Genomic DNA, 17376 nt, shown 5'->3' on the forward strand with positions numbered 1-17376 from the left:
CAACCAGATACAACAGCCTGTCATCAAATTCCAGGGCAGAATGGTTAAGGTGGTTGAGATTTCCAAGGCACTGACATGATCATGGAGAGGGATTTTCTAATATTATTGGAATCATTATGTGAACTTATTGTTTGTAACATATGGTACATTAATAGCTTTAAATAAAGAAGACAATGGAGTTGGGAGATTTGGAGGAGAGACCAGGGATCCCTCACATGGATTCCACCATTACGTTGATGGTGACTGAGCATAACCTGAGCTAACTCAGCATGATCCAAGCTGACTCAACACACTCTGTGCAGACTCATCATAGCCTGAGCAAATTTAGCATAGTCTGAGGTGATTTATTATAATCCAACCTGATTTAGCATAGCCTGTGACTCATGTCCAATAATCAAACAAAAGTTGAACTATAACTAGGCAGTGCTGTTTTCAATTTTTACCTAGCTATCTGTTGCTTTAAGCGTTCCACTCCAGTTATAAATCTGAGGTTTGAGAATATTCCTAATTAGAGACAAACATTCCTAGTGACTAAACGTAAAATTTTATTAAGATGAAATGTGAAAAATATTATCATTATGCATGTGGTTGCAGAACTCTCACTTTTGGGGGCAATAAAGTGAGACAGAACCTCAATAAGTCATCCAGATCAGCTCCATTTCATAGATCAGACAAATGAGTCTGAAACAGGGTGATTATCCAGGCAGCACGCATTTAGAACCAGGTCTCTTGCTTCTTAGGGCAGGGAATTTTCTTATATAATTTTCTGATTTCCACTTTATTACTCAAAATAGGAAATGAAATAAATTCATGTTAATGAAGCTAGGTCTATCTCATTTAATTCTTATAATAATCTTGAAAAAGAGAAAATATTGTTTTCAGACACTCCATATTCGTACAATCTAGCCCTTTCTAGAAAGGAATAGATGTCACTTTGGGGATAGAAATCTATGGAATCTTAATTTCACCAAAATAGTTTTCTCAGGTTGTTTACATCACCTCATAGCAGAAACTGGGCTTGTGTGAAGTTTGGCAGATAAGCCAACTTCAAAGAAATCCTTGAGAAGTAAAAGCAATTATGCCACTAGGAAAAACAAATTTCTCTTTCTCTAACTATAAACAAGGGTGAGTTTTTTAAAAAGTTATTTGATAACTTTAATATTTTAATTAAATGATTCTATTATATTGAAGATTACATTTGTAGTATTAAGTTCAAATGTTTAATTGCATTTTTCTATCATTAAACAGAATTAAAAATTTTTAAAACAGCCATATTCCCACTTCTACTACATATCTTTGTTCTATATATATACAAAATGCTGTTTATGTACATAATTACACATACATATATGTGTGTGTAATTATGTACATATAATTTTGTATTCAGATTTTTATTTAATACTATAGAAGCATTTTTCTTGCAGTATATTGTGTTCACAATTGCTATTTTAATTGTCTGCATGTGCCATCATTACTAGTTGTTAGGTTTTTATAGTTTTATTATTTTTAAAATGCTATGAAAATATTTAGATAGGTACATTTCTCCATTTAGATTATTTCTCCAGCATGATTGCCCTGAAGAGGGATGACTTATCCCAAGTGTTAACTTTTTTTTCTCCTCTTGGCAAATATGACCAACTATCTTATTGCTTCTTAAAAAGGTTTCATGCCACCATGTTTAGTCCTAACCAGCTTCACTGCATCTTTACCAACATTGGGGAGTGCTCCTAAAACGGATTAATGAATTTGACCAAAATGTTGCTACATGGCAGTCTTTGTTTACAAGTGTTGGACTGTGTCCTTATATTTGCTACCAAGTTCTACTTGTCTTTTGTACATTTTCTGTTCATTTATTTCTCTTCTTCATTTACATATTGGTTGCTTACTACGTTCTCTTTATAGAGAGCCCTTCATAGAATATGATACATGCATTCACTCTTGTATTATCTGCAAAGGTATTTCCCAATCTGTTTTCTTTTATATGTAAAAGTTTTAGGTGATTCTTTTCAGTGATGCTTCCCACCCAAACAACACTGAAGTTCATTTTCTGATTTTCTTCTGACACCTTGGTACAATTATCTCCTAATTCTATAAAATTTCACTTAAATTGTTGTTTTAGTCTCAAAAATCTTATTTTTCTTTACTTTGTAAGTTCTACAAGCTAATTTGCAAAGAAACCAATCTGAGCACACAGACCATAAAGCATATTAAACCAGCAACATGGTAGGTACCTATTAAGATCTATTTTGCTATCTCCACATAATTTGGGTTAATTCTTTCTGCAATGTGTCTCATTTTTTCCAATAAATAAATGAACAGAAATAAAAAATTCTTCTCTTCGAGACCCAGATGGAAAATGGCTAAAGTTCAGATTAAATGTCCACCAGCAGTATGCCCAGCCAGTGAGATAAGTTCTAAAGCAGAGCATGAAAGAGATGGTAGACAGAAAAAATAAAAATTACAAAGCTTACAAAAATCAATAGCATGTTATAGTCTGTGGGAGAAGCAGTAGAAACTACTTTTAGGCAAAATACTGGAAAGCTGTGTCTGAGGAAAAATTAGCCTTACTTTTCAGAGCTAAATGACTTGGAGGCAGTCATCTAATATTTCTTTATTTAGGGGAGGTCTAAGTTAGCAAAGTTGAGTGGGGAATTAAGGCTTGCCCTACCATGTATCCATTATCCACTAAGCTTTGTCTGAGACGTCCTCTCCTTTGTTTCCAGGCTAGTCCATTTTTTTCCCTTGAAAAACACAGCTCAATAGACAAGTAGTTCAAGAAGCTCTCACTGTTTAAACTCATTCAACTATAGTTATTTCCTGATGTGATGATAGCTGTCACATACATCAATATGCATATACCTTATATTTGTTAGTGGGCTGTTATTCTAATTATCTCTTTTTAGGGAAAAACATAATGACAAACCACTGAAATTATACTGCAAACCAAAATAATATTTCTTTAGACTATGTTACCATTCAGAGTTGACCAACGGTGAGCGTGTTAACTTTGGTCCTGATTTCTTTTAGAATATTTAATATCATTTTCAACTCAGGAGTAATACATGATTTTAAAAAAAAGGAACAAACAACTGTTCCACCATTAATGCTATTAAATATGGAATCTGTCCTTTCTCCAGATCTTACGTTGAATTTAAGATTCCCATTCATTCAGCTGCAAAAATATTGCTTGTCTATTAACTCTACAGCAGGGGTAAGCAGGGGTAACTATGTCCTGCCACTAGTGTTTGTACATCAAATTTTATTGGAGATCAGTCACAACCATTCATTTACTTATTGTCTATGGCTATTTTCACACTAGGACATCAGAACTGACTTGTTGTAAGAGGTCTTATGGTCAGCAAAGCTAAAATATTTATTATCTGGCCCTATACAAAAAAAAAAATGTCTACTGGCCACTGCTCTAGAGGAATGTGGAAACTGATGAAAAGATAAATACAGTTCCTGCCCTCATTAGAATAGAAGCAGATATTAAACAAATAACCACAGGATAAGTATGACTACAGTAAGAGCTATGTAGGAAACCTCAAGTATATATTCTTGTTTATGTAGGTTCTCAGATGATAAATTTATGGACAAGTGAGAAATATATTCACAAGGTACAATATGTGAAAAAGTGTTTTGTAAAAATCATGTACGATTTTCAGAAACATTAACATATTGCAGAAAAAAATAATGCATTTTGCTAGTTTAAATGCTTATATCCTGGAGTATATGATAAACAGAAGGAATGGATGGCTATCATAGATTTTCTTTTATTAATAATTTTTGTATTCAAAGGGTAATTTCCAAAATAGGTGCTTAAGGAATCTATGGATTATTGAAATTTCATTTTTAAACATCTATATAGATATATATTCACATAATTACAGATTTTTTTCAGTTATTCAAAGTTATTTATGTATCCCAATTATTTTCTTATAAAGTTTTCTTAAATGGCTTACAATAAAAGATAAACACAAGTAATAATGCAATAGAAATAGAACACCAGAACAAAGGAAACTGAGCATACAAATGCCAGCCATGGTATTCGACATAATTTTAAATTTGACTCTGAGTTTCTTCAAAATTATTACAAAAAGGGAAACCTAACTTGTTATAGAGTTCTCAATTTGGAAGAGAAAAAGCAAATCAAACCTTAGGGAAATATAAAACTTCCCTAACGTAAAAGCATTTTTAAACATTATTTCCTCCCTGGTGAAAATTAAATAGTCTAAAACTTTAATATATAATTGATCTTCATTATCTTCCTTCAATATAGAAAAATGGAATATTTGGGGGGCATATTTGTGTGCATGATGTTTACAAAAATATTCTTCTACATATTTCATATTATAATAGACTTCTCATTTGTCCAAAAATTTATAGTCTGAAAACCTATGTAAATAAGAATTTATACTTGAAGTTTGCTACATAGCTCTTATTTCAAGCATACCTGTTCCTGTGATTATTTGTTTACTATCTGCCTCTACTCTAATGAGAGCAGTACGCACACATACACACACACACCTTACACTGTCCACACTGAAGAAAGCAGTTCTTACATTTGTCAATAACAGCGAGGTACAGGAAGATCTCTGAAGTAACTGGTAAACTATTCTTCAGTGTCTTTGTACAAATGTTTACTATTTTAACACTTTTGTGGACCCAAAACTCAGATCATGGGCAGCCTATTCTTTCAGTGTTTAGATTCTCCAAGATTTCAATGCTTAGAGCCTGTAAAAAGGGGAATTCTCTGGTGACTATAGCTTTAGAAAGATCACTTTCCCTTGAATATTTTTTTTTTAGTCCAGAGACGAACTGCTTCCGGCAATCTGATTTCCTTTTTCATTAAAACAAGTATCACAAAATTCTGCCACTGGTTTGCAGTGAGTATCTGTAGAGGGCTTAGTTGCCATGCTTCAGATGAAATCTGTCAGAGAATCATGTCATGATTTCTGATTCTTTGTCCATTCTACTTAAAAAGAAAAAAGGTTTGGGACAATTTTTTTCAGAGAAAACGTTTCTTAAAAATACATAGGCGTTCCCTCCCGTCCATATTGAAGATACTCAATTTGTACATTTTTTTCCTACTTTTTAACTGTGTTCTTTCTTATAGTGCACTGAAATTTCTGCTTAAACCTAAAAGGGACCCTAAACAATCTCAAGGCTCTCTTGTTTGAATCAAATACACCTGTACAATTACCGGCCACCCTCGTGGCCTACCCGGCACTTTGCTGTTGCAGTGAGGGGAGTTGCTGCCGGGCTTGAATGCAGAGGAGGAGCTTGGGGTAATTAACGCCCCCAAAAGGAAGTTAGTCAACACCAGGGAAAATTCTGCAAGCAATACCCTTCTGCGGCCTCAAAGAAGAGCTCTAGATTAGAAAGAAAGGAGAGAGGCTGGGCCAAGGGAGTGGACCTGTCAGTCACTGTGCTCCTTTTCTTTTCCCCACCTAAGGTTCAAGGAGAGAATTTAGGAAATAAATTCACAAGGAGCTCTAACTGTGCTGCTCACCGGAGAATGTAATGAGGGAGAAAATTGAGTTCTCAAAGCTGGTAGGAAAAGGAGACTTAGGGATCAAGCTGCCTTTGTTTGGAAAATGCCTTGATTAGACCACTTGGGTAAACGAGTCTCTGGGGTATGGGCCCGACCTGGTATCAGGAAGTCAGAGGCGGGAGGATGGAGAGGAACAGCGCAAGGAAAAGGATGACCTGCTGTGTCCTGTGACGCTCTCTGACCTCTACCCCCAAATCTATGGTAAAGTTATTAAGTTTACAAAATGCTTGGTATGGGGGGGGGCAGTGTACTGATAAATGGGAATAAGTGTTACATAAGGGGCAGGATGAGATACAACAGAAAGCATGCATATTGAAAAAGGGATGGAAATTGAGGGGAACCTTATATAAACTATATAAATATAGTTAATATAAATTAGCACAATTTTTTAGAAGGAAGAAGATTTTAGAGCTTTGCCAAACTGTGAAATTGGGGGATTTGAGGCAGTCCTACTGACATTTAATGAACTGAGAAGACCCCGTATTATATCAGGATTAAGTCTAACTAGCAAGTATGTAATACTAGAAAAATTTCTAGGAAAAAATATTTTTTTAAACTCTGATGGCACTTACACATGAGTTTTCTGAAAAGAAAGCTATTGGTTCATTCATCCATTGAGTCCACGAGTATTTATCGAGCATCTACGGTGTGTCAGTATTGTTCTAGGTGCTAGGGGCATAGCTGAGAATGCAGACAACGGGACTGAAAGCAGTTTAAAAGCTATAAAGGCAGACGTCCACAGATTGAGGGCACAGTCCTTCACAAGGCTGTTCCTACTTCAGACACCAGATGCAAGTGCGGTCCCCAGGTCTCCTAGTCTCCTAGGACTGCTCTAACAAAAACCATAGACTGAACGGCTGAAAGAAAAAAATGTATCTTCTCACAGTTCTAGAGGCTGGAAAGTCAGAGGTAAATGTGCCAGCTGATTTGGTTACTATTAAGAGCTCTCTTTCTGGCCACCTTCTCACTATGTGTACACGATAGGGGGAGAGAGAGAAACAAAGAGCACACAGGAGATTGCAATGATTTTTGTAGCCCTGTGCCAGAAACCAGGGACAAAGGTCAAATATACTTTATTATATCACAGATACAATGTTAAAGTTAATCACCCCCTGGCCACAGAGCCCAGCCAGCAGGAGGTGAGCTGATCTAAACTGAGCCCATTGGCAGCTTTGCCCCTGGGGAGGCAGGTAGGTAAGAAGGATAGAGTGAGGCCTTCAAGCCTTTCCTACAGAGGCTGTTTCACCTCTCTAGACACACACCCGAAGGGAGACCCCTTGACTCTCACTCTGCCCCCAATCTTTGTTATTAGTATCTTATTGGGACCATGGAGAAGAGCCTATAAATTCAGCTGATTTCTCTGTTTCTGAGGCTGGTCCTCACTTGGCCTCCTTGAAGGTGTCTGTCTTTCCTTAGATTACAGGCAATTTGACTGTTCTGCAATCTCAGCTCTCTAATGGCTTCAAGAGAAGTTAGATTTTTATTGTTTATTTATCTGTGGTTGACCTTCCCATTTGTAGTTTACAAAGCTTGTTCACATTTTCTTTCATTTGATTCTAACAATGACCCTGTAAGACTGGCAGAGTAGGGCTTACTAGTGCTCAGTTTTTCTCGTTAATCTAAAGGTTGTGCTCTTTCTGGCACAATATATACCTCTCAGAGACCCTACACAGGTTGTACAAGTTGCTGTCCCTCATACTAGGCTCCTTATGACCCAGTGTTCATTAGCAAAAGATAAAAGGAATCACTCAAAGGATGAACAGAAAGCCCAGAAAGCATGTACGAGATGTTTCTTTACCCTCCAAATGGTACCTTATTTTGCTCCATGTCCAATATTAGTAACCAGACACTTTTATGTGGATATGCTTTTCCCGATCCAAGTACTAAACCAGAGACCCTCAAACTTCAGAATACAGAAGAAGTACCTGAGGAACTCTTAAAAGTGCAAATTCTAGAAACCATCACCAGATTTTCTGATTCACTGGGAGAGGGAACTACATGAGTGTTAAGAATATATATTTGAGAAAGTGATGCTTGAGATGAACCCTGAAAGATAACTATGAGTGTTGACTACATAAAGGGAGTGTCATAAGAAAAAACATGCTGGTAGGAAAAAAAGCATGTTCCAGGACAACATGAAAAGATGAAGAATGTAATGTTTAAAAAACTGACAAATGCTCATTTTGACTAGAAATCCATGAGCAGAGGCAAGAGAGTAGCACCAGAAAAGACCAACAAAGGAATTAGGGTGGTATTAAGCATAGCCTTTCGGACAAGATAACAGTGTGATCTTTAACTAAGAGCCAGAAATATCACTGAAATATTTAACATAATCATAGTTTTATTTTTTAAAACTCCCTCATCTATATCCCACAATTATAAGTATTACAAATACTTCACGTTGATTATTTAATAGTTTAAACAAAATTGTTAAATTTCAAGTTACTGTAGGTGACAAAAAGAAGTAGGAAATCTGAATAGTTCTATTAAAGACTTGAATATATTGTTTAAAAATACTTCCTGTAAGGAAAGCTCCAGGCCCAAGGGGTTTCCTGATGAATTCTTCCACATATATTAGAAAGTAATATCACAAAATATCACACAATAACAATGTCACAAACTCTTCCATTGAACAGAAAAAAATGAACAATTTTTAATTATCTTATGAGACCAGTATAACTGTAATTCAAGAATTTAAAAAAGATATCTTAATAAAGGCAAATTACTGACCACTCTATCTCATAAAAGCCTTTAATTATTACCAACAGAATCTAGCAGTATATATATATATATATTTTTTTTTTGGCCACACTGCACAGCATGCGAAACTTCCCCAACCAGGGATCAAACCCATGCCCCCTTCAGTGGAAGCACAGTCTTAACCACTGGACCACCAGGGAAGTCCTAGCAGTATTAAAAGGATAAGATACCATGACCAAGTGAGGTTTACTTAAAGTATGTAAAGGTCACTAAAGATTATAAAAACCAAGCAATGTATGTTAATCAAATGTACACAATAAGGAAAAAAACTGAATATCTTGACTGATTCAGAAAACACATTTGACAAAATTTACCACCCATTCATGATAAAACTTTTAATAAACTTGCAATAGGAAAATATCCTTAATTTAATAAAACTATCCATAAAAATCTTCAGTGAGCAACATAATCAGTGGTGAACATAAAAAATTTTTTCCTGAGGTCAGGAATGAGACAAGAATACCCACTACCACCACTTCTACTTAACATTATACTGAAGATCATAGTGCAATAAGGCAAAAAAATAAAACAACAGGTATTATTTTGGAAAGGAAGAAATGCATATGTAACTATTCACAGATGACAGAGTACTCGAGAAATTCAAAAGAATATACAGACACAATATTAGAACAAATGAATTTATCAAGGTTACAGGATATAAGTCAATATAAAAACTCAATTGTATTTCTATATGCCAGCCACAAAGAAAAGGAAACTATAAAAAGAAACCAAGAATGACAACACTAAAAAATCAAATATTTCTTGATTTCTCTGAGTTAACTATTAGTGTGCAGAAATGCAACAAATTTCTGTATATTAAAATTGTACCCTGCAAATTTATTGAATTTATGTATCAGTTCTAATAGCCTAGGACTTCCAATACTAGTTAAACAATCTCATTTATAATCAAATCCAAAAATATAAAATAAACTACCTGGGAATAAATTTAACCAAGGAGGTGGAAACCTGTATTCTGAAAACTATAAGACACTGATGAAGAAAACTGAAGCTGATACCATTGAATGCAAAGATATCTGTGTTTATGGATTGGAGGAATTAATGTTGTTAAAATGTCCATACAACCCAAAGCAATCAATAGATTTAATGCAATCCTTATCAAAATACCCATGACATTCTTCACAGAACTAGAATAAATAATCCCATACTACATGTGGAACCACAAAAGACCCCAAACAGCCAAAACATCTTCTTGAGAAAGAAGAACAAAGCCGGAGCTATCACGCTCCCTGATTTCAAACTATACTACAATGCTACAGTGTGGTACTGGCACAAAAACAGACACATGGATTAATGAAACAGAATGGAAAGCCCAGAAATAAACCCATGCATATACGGTCAATTAATCTATGGCAAAAGAGGCAAGAATATATAATGGGGAAAGGACAGTCTCTTCAATAAGCAGTGTTGGGAAAACTGGACAGCTGCATGTAAAAGACTGAAACTAGAAAATATTCTCACACTATATACAAAAATAAACTAAAAATGGATTAAAGACATAAACGAAAGAACTGAAACCGTAAAACTCCTAGAAGAAAACTTAGTCAGTATGCTCTTTGATGATGGTCTTAGAAATATTCTTTTTGGATCTGTCTCTTCAGGCAAGGGAAACAAAAGCAATAATAAACAAATGAGACCTAATCAAACTTAACACCTTTTGTACAGCAAAGGAAACTATCAACAAAATGAAAAGGCAACCTACTGACTGGGAGAAGTTATTTGCAAATGATATGTCTGGTAAGGGGTTAATATCCAAAATATATAAAGAACTCATACAACTCTAAAAAAAAATGATTTAAAAATGGGCAGAGGAACTGAATAGGCATTTTTCCAAAGAAGACATGTGGATGGCCAACAGGCACAGGAAAAGAAACTCAACATCACTAATCACCAGGGAAATGCAAGTCAGGACCACAATGAGATATCATCTCACACCTGTCAGAAATCATCAGAAAAACCAAGAAATAACAACAGTTGTGGAGAAAAGGGAACCCTCACGAACTGTTGGTGGAAATGTAAATTGGTGCAGCCACTATGGAAAACACTGTGGGGGTTTCTCAAAAAATTAAAAATAGAACTACTATATGATTTAAATTCCACTCCTAGGTATTTATCTGAAGAAAATGAAAACACTAATTTGAAAAGATATATGCATCCCAATATTCATAGCAGCAATATTTATAATAGCCAAGATATGGAAGCAACCTAACTGTCCATCAACAGATGAATGGATAAAAAAGATGTGGCATATATAAATATAGTAGAACATTAATCTCCCATAAAAAAAGAATAAAATTTTGCCATATGCAACAACATGGATGGGCCTGGAGGGTATTATGCTTAGTGAAATAAGTCAGGCAGAGAAAGACAAATACTGTATGTTTTCACTTATATGTGGAATCTAAAAAGTAAAACAAAGGAACAAATGTAACAAAACAGAAACAGACTCACAGATGCAGAGAAAAAACTTATGGTTACTTGTGGTTACCAGAGGGGAGAGGGGCAAAATAGGTGAAGGGGATTAGGAGATACAAACTACTAGGTAATAAAATAAATAAGTTACAAGGATGTAATGTACAGTGTAGGAAATATAGTCAATATTTTAAAATAGCTTTCTATAAAGTATAATCTATAAAAATACCAAATTACTATGTTGTTTACCTGAAACTAATATAATATTGTAAGTCAACTATACTTCAGTTTACAAAATCAAATATTTAGGAATAAATTGAGCAAAGGATGTACAAGACATCTTTAGTTAACATGGCAAAACATTGCTGAGAAAAATTAAAGTATAAGTAAATACATGAAAGATTATATCATATTCTTGTAGTGAAAGATTTAATCCAAAAACTACTTAATAGATTCAGTGCAATCCCCATAAAAATTCCAGTGTTTTTTCTAAAGAAATTGATTGACTGATTCTAAAATTTATATAGAATGCAAAGGTACAAAAATAGCCCTGCAATACTGAAGATGGATTAACAGATGGAATATGAATAGTACCGAATATCAAGAATCAGATTTATTATAAAGCATGGTGATTAAGACAATGTAGTATTGGATCCAAGACAGATAAGCTGACTATAGAAATGACCCCCACATATAGGCTGATCTGATTTACGAAAAAGGTAACATTTCAATGCAGTGGCAGAAAGTCTGTCTTTTCAACAAATGGTGTTGAATAATTTGATATCCATATGTAAAACAAATTTATCTTGATCCCTTCCTCACACCAAACATAAAAATCAATTCTTAGATAGATCTAAGTTTAATAGGTAAAACAACAAAGCATTTAGAGGAAAAATAAAAATGTGACTTTGGAGTAGGCCCATATTTCTTTCAAAAAACAGAAAATATTTACCATAAATTTTAAAAGATGGTACATTGGACTATATTAAAATTTAGAAATTTTGTTTCTAGAAAGTCACCATTAAGAGATTGAAAAGGCAATGCAGAGTGGGGACAGATATTTGCAATACATATGTCTGACAAAGAATGCATACTCAAAGAACTCCAAATCAATAAGGAAAGTCAGTCAACTCAAAAGAAAAATGAGAAGTTCACAAAATAAGAAATTCAGGCATCCAATAACCATAAAAAAAATGTGCTCAACTTCATTAGTTTTCAGGGAAATGCAAATTTAAATCACAATGAGATTCAACTCCGCATCCTCAAGAATTTTAAAAAAGGTTTAAAAAAAAGACTGATCATATACAGTGCTGACAAACACTTGAAGCAACTGTAGCTCTCATTTATATACTGTTTGTTAGTGTAAATTGGTACAAAAGTTTGGTAAGTGATTTGGAAGTATATAGTAAACCTGAACAAATGCATTATCTAGTTCGCTTTTAGGTACTTATGCAATAGCAAGGCATACACATGTTCATGAAAAGTTATCAACAGAAATGTTGATGGCAGCTCAATTGTGTGATAGACCTAAATTGGAAACTAACCAAATGCCCACCACATAAATGGGTATTTGTAGGTTAATATGTGTATATTAGTATATTCACACAACAATAGACTATACAACAACTACACACAACAACATGGGTTAAATTTACAACCATAATTCTCAGTGAAAAAAGGAAAAATTCCCAGTGAACAAAGAATGCTTCTCCAGGAATCCATTTATATAAAGCACAAACAGACAAAACTATATATGCTGGTGGATGTCACAAAAGTATTTGCTCTTGGCAGCGGCTGGCTGGTGACTGGAAGAGAGAACAGGGCAAGCTCCCGTGGGCCAGGCATGTTCTCTTGCTTGACTTGGTAATGACTCTGTGGGTGTTTTTGGTTTATGAAAATTTATGAAATGGCACACATAATATGTGAACTTTTGTGCATGTATGGTATACTTTAATAAAAAGTTAGAAAAATAAAGCTCACCATAGCTGTACACGAAGAGTTCACTTGAGAGAAGCAAGAGTAGAATTGGGAAGACCAGTCAGGAGGCCATAGTCCTGGCAAGAGGTGATGGTAGTCCTGTTGGAAGAAGAAATTATAGGCACTGACTATGTACAAAACCTTAACTTACTCCAGTGCTAAAATGTATTATCCCTACGATTATACTAATACCTCTGACTTGATTATCAAAAAACAATATAATTTGAATTAATGCTACAACCCATAGCCTGCTAATTAGCCTCACAAGCCTTCTTCTTAACCAGTTTAATGATAATAGCCTTAATTTCTCATTAATTTTCTTTTCCGACTCCCTAATCTGCACCACTACTGATCTTGATAATATGACTCCTACCTCTGATATTAATAGTCAGTCAATCTCACCTGCTCAAAGATTCGCTGACCTGAAAAAAAACTATACATCACTAATCATATTTCAAATATTTTTAATCATAACATTTACCACCACAGAACTAATTCTATTTTACATTATATTCGAGGCCACACTAGTTCCTACACCCATCATCATTACTCGATGAGGTAACCAAACAGAAAGCCTCAGTGCAGGGCTCTATTTTCTGTTCTATACACTAAACGGATCACTCCCGCTGCTAGTGGCATTAGCATATATGCAAAACACCACAGGTTCTCTGAATTTCCTAGTAGTCCAATATTGAACCCAAGCATTACCCAACTCCTGATCTAACGTCTTTATATGACTAGCCTGCATAATAGCCTTTATGGTAAAAATACCCCTCTATGGCCTCTACCTTTGACTACCCAAAGCACACGTAGAAGCCCCCATCGCAGGCTCTATAGTCCTTGCAGCCGTGTTACTAAAACTCGGGGGCTACAGCGTGCTACAAATTACAGCAATACTCAACCCCCTGACCGAATTCATAGCATACGCTTTTCTTATGCTCTCTTTATGAGGGATAAGCAAAACCAGTTCAATCTCTCTGCGCCTAACAGCGCTAAAATCACTTATTGCATATTCTTCCGTCAGCCACATAGCACTTGTTAGTGCAGCTATTCTCATCCAGACTCCTTGAAGTTACATAGGAGCCGCCGCTTTAATAATCGCCCACAGCCTCACATCATCTATATTATTCTGCCTAGCAAACTCAAACTGTGAGGGAATCCACAGCCGAACTATAATCTTAGCCCGAGGCCTACAAACCCTCCTCCCACTAATAGTCACTCGAGGACTACTGGCGAGCCTGGCAAACTTAGCCCCACCCCCAACTATTAATCTAATCGGAGAACTGTTCGTAGTTATATCAACCTTCTCATGATCAAATTTTACCATTATCTTAATAGGAACTAACATTGTAATTACAGCCCTATATTCTATATGTATACTAATTATGACACAACATGGTAAATACACACCCCATATTAATAACATTACACCCTTTTTTACCTGAGAAAACGCCCTTAGAGCCCTCCCCATTCTACCCTTCCTACTCTTGTCACTAAATCCCAAAATCATCCTAGGCCCCCTGTATTGTAAATACAGTTTAAAAAACACAATAGATTGTGAATCTAGTAACAGAAGACTGAGACTTCTTATTTACCGAGAAAGTATTGCAAGAACTGCTAATTCATGTCCTCATGCCTAACAGTATGGCTTTTTCAGGCTTTTAAAGGATAGTAGCTATCCATTGGTCTTAGGAGCCAAAAAATTGGTGCAACTCCAAGTAAAAATAATAAACCTATTTTCCTTTTTTGCTCTGGTCACACTACTTATACTAATCATCCCAATTATAATAACTGACATGGATTTCTACAAAAGTGAGAAATATCCATCATTTGTAAAAAAAAAAAAAAAATACCATCTCATATGCTTTTATTACCAGCCTAGTTCCAACAATAATATTCCTCCACACAGGCCAAGAAATAGTTATTTCAAACTGACATTGAATCACTGTCCAAACGCTTAAATTAACACTTAGCTTCAAAATAGATTACTTCTCAATAATATTCACACCAGTAGCATTATTTGTTACGTGGTCCATTATGGAGTTCTCAATATGGTACCTACACTTAGACCCTTACATTAACCGGTTCTTCAAGCACCTACTCTACTTCCTCATTACCATGCTAATCCTTGTTACTGTCAATAACCTCTTCCAACTATTTATTGGATGGGAGGGGGTTGGAATTATATCCTTCCTGCTTATTGGGTGGTGATTGGGCGAGCAGACGCAAACACAGCTGCCCTCCAAGCAATCCTATATAACCTCATTGGGGATATCGGGTTCATTATATCAATAGCATGATTCCTGTTTAACTCAAACACAGGAGACCTGCAACAAATTTTTATACTCGACCTAAATCCCTCAAACCTCCCCCTTATAGGACTTGTACTAGCTGCAGCCGGAAAATCAGCCCAATTTGGACTCCACTCGACTCCCCTCAGCAATAGAGGGCCTCACCCCTGTATCAGCCCTGCTCCACTCAAGCACAATAGTTGTAGCAGGAGTCTTCCTACTTATTCGATTTTACCCTTTAAGAGAAAACAACAAACTTACTCCAGCAATATCGCTGTGCTTAGGAGCCCTCACCACCCTATTCACAGCTATATGTACTCTCACCCAAAATGACATTAAAAAAATTATCGCTTTCTCCACTTCAAGCCAATTAGGCTGAATAACGGTAACAATTGGAACCAACCAACCCTATGTAGCATTCTTACACATCTGCACACATGTTTTTTTTTAAGGCCATGCTATTCTTATGCTCCGGATCCATTAGTCACAGCCCGAACGACGAACCACATATTCGAAACACAGGAGGCCTTTTCAAGGCTTTACCCTTCACCACAACAGCCCTTAATATCGGGTGTTTGGCGTTGACAGGAATGCCTTTCCTCACCGGCTTCTATTCTAAAGACTTGATCATTGGAGCTGCTAACACGTCTTATACCAACGCCTGAGCCCTGTTAATAACTCTAATTGCCGCCTCCCTCACAGCTGCCTATAGTACCCACATTCTCTTTGCTCTATTAGGACAACCTGGCTTCTCCCCCAACCTCTATCAGTGAAAACGACCCCCTCTCAATTAACTCCATCAAACGCCTACTAATTGGAAGTGTCTGCTGGATTCATTATCTCCAACAACATCCCCCCAGCCAGTCCCCCTAATAACCATACCCTTACATCTAGAACTAACTGCTAACTGCCCTTGTAGTAACCATCCTAGGCTTCGCATTGGCACTCGACATTAACCTTAACACACAGAACTTAAAATTTATCCACCCCTCAAACACCCTTAAATTCTCTAGTCTCTTAGGATATTTCCCCACCATCATGCATCGTCTACCTCCTTACCTAAACCTATCAATAAGCCAAAAACCAGCATCCTCTCTTTTGGGCTTAATCTGACTAGAAAACGTTTTACAAAAAACCATATCCCTTATTCAACTAAAGTTCTCCATACTAATCTCAAGCCCAACAGACCTTATCAAACTATACTTCCTATCGTTCCTTATCACTCTCACCCTTGGCGTGCTTCTATTTCATTAACATGAGTAATCTCCATAATAACCACGACACCAATGAGCAGCGACCAGCCAGTAACAATCACCAGCCAGGTACCGTAACTATACAATGCCACAATCCCCATAGCCTCCTGAATAAAAAGCTAGTCACCAGCATCATAAATAACTCAGTCTCCCAACCCATTGAAGTTAAACACAACTTCCACCTCCTCGTGCTTTAAAATGTATAATACCATCAAAAACTCCACTGTCAACCCTGAAAGAAACGCCCCCGAGACAGTCTTATTAGAAACCCAAACCTCAGGATACTGCTCAGTGGACAGAGCCATCATAAAGCCAAACACAACTAATATCCTCCCCCCCCACACACAAATGAATCAAAAACACTATCAGACCTAAAAATGAACCACCAAAGTTCAACACGATCCCACACCCACCACCACCACTCACAATCAACCCAGAGCCCCCATATATAGGTGAAGGTTTTGAAGAAACCCACGCAAAACTGATCACAAAAATAACACTTAAAATAAATACACGGGGCTCCCCTGGTGGCGCAGTGGTTGACAGTCCGCCTGCCGATGCAGGGGACACGGGTTCATGCCCCGGTCCGGGAAGATCCCTCATGCCGCGGAGCGGCTGGGCCCGTGAGCCATGGCCGCTGAGCCTGCGCGTCCGGAGCCTGTGCTCCGCAACGGGAGAGGCCACAGCAGTGAGAGGCCCGTATACTGCAAAAAAAAACCCAAAAAAAACAAAAAAAAAACATTTAAAATAAATACAAAATATGTCATCATCATTCTCACATGGATCTCAGCCATGACCAATGACATGAAAAATCATCACTGTCATTCAACTATAAGAACACCAATGACCAACATCCCCAAAACACACCCACTAATAACAATGCATTTATTGACCTCCCAACCCCATCAAACATTTCATCATGGGCCTTCCCTGGTGGTGCAAGTGGTTAAGAATCCGCCTGCCAATGCAGGGGACACAGGTTCGATCCCTGGTCCAGGAAGATCCCACATGCTACGAAGCCACTAAGCCCGTGCACCACAACTACTGAGCCTGTGCTCTAGAGCCCGTGGGCCACAACTACTGAGCCTGTGTGCCAAAACTACTGAAGCCC

General features: G+C 36.7%; 1 pseudogene; it reads left to right on the forward strand.

Moving 5' to 3' along the window:
* The window catches only part of LOC114897685, a 125886-nt pseudogene extending 109620 nt beyond the window's left edge, over positions 1–16266 (forward strand).
* The last annotated feature ends 1110 nt before the right edge of the window (positions 16267–17376 follow it).

This window comes from Monodon monoceros, unplaced genomic scaffold (assembly GCF_005190385.1).
Source record: "Monodon monoceros isolate NGI ecotype Baffin Bay Population unplaced genomic scaffold, NGI_Narwhal_1 Super_Scaffold_17, whole genome shotgun sequence".
Taxonomy (NCBI): domain Eukaryota; kingdom Metazoa; phylum Chordata; class Mammalia; order Artiodactyla; family Monodontidae; genus Monodon; species Monodon monoceros.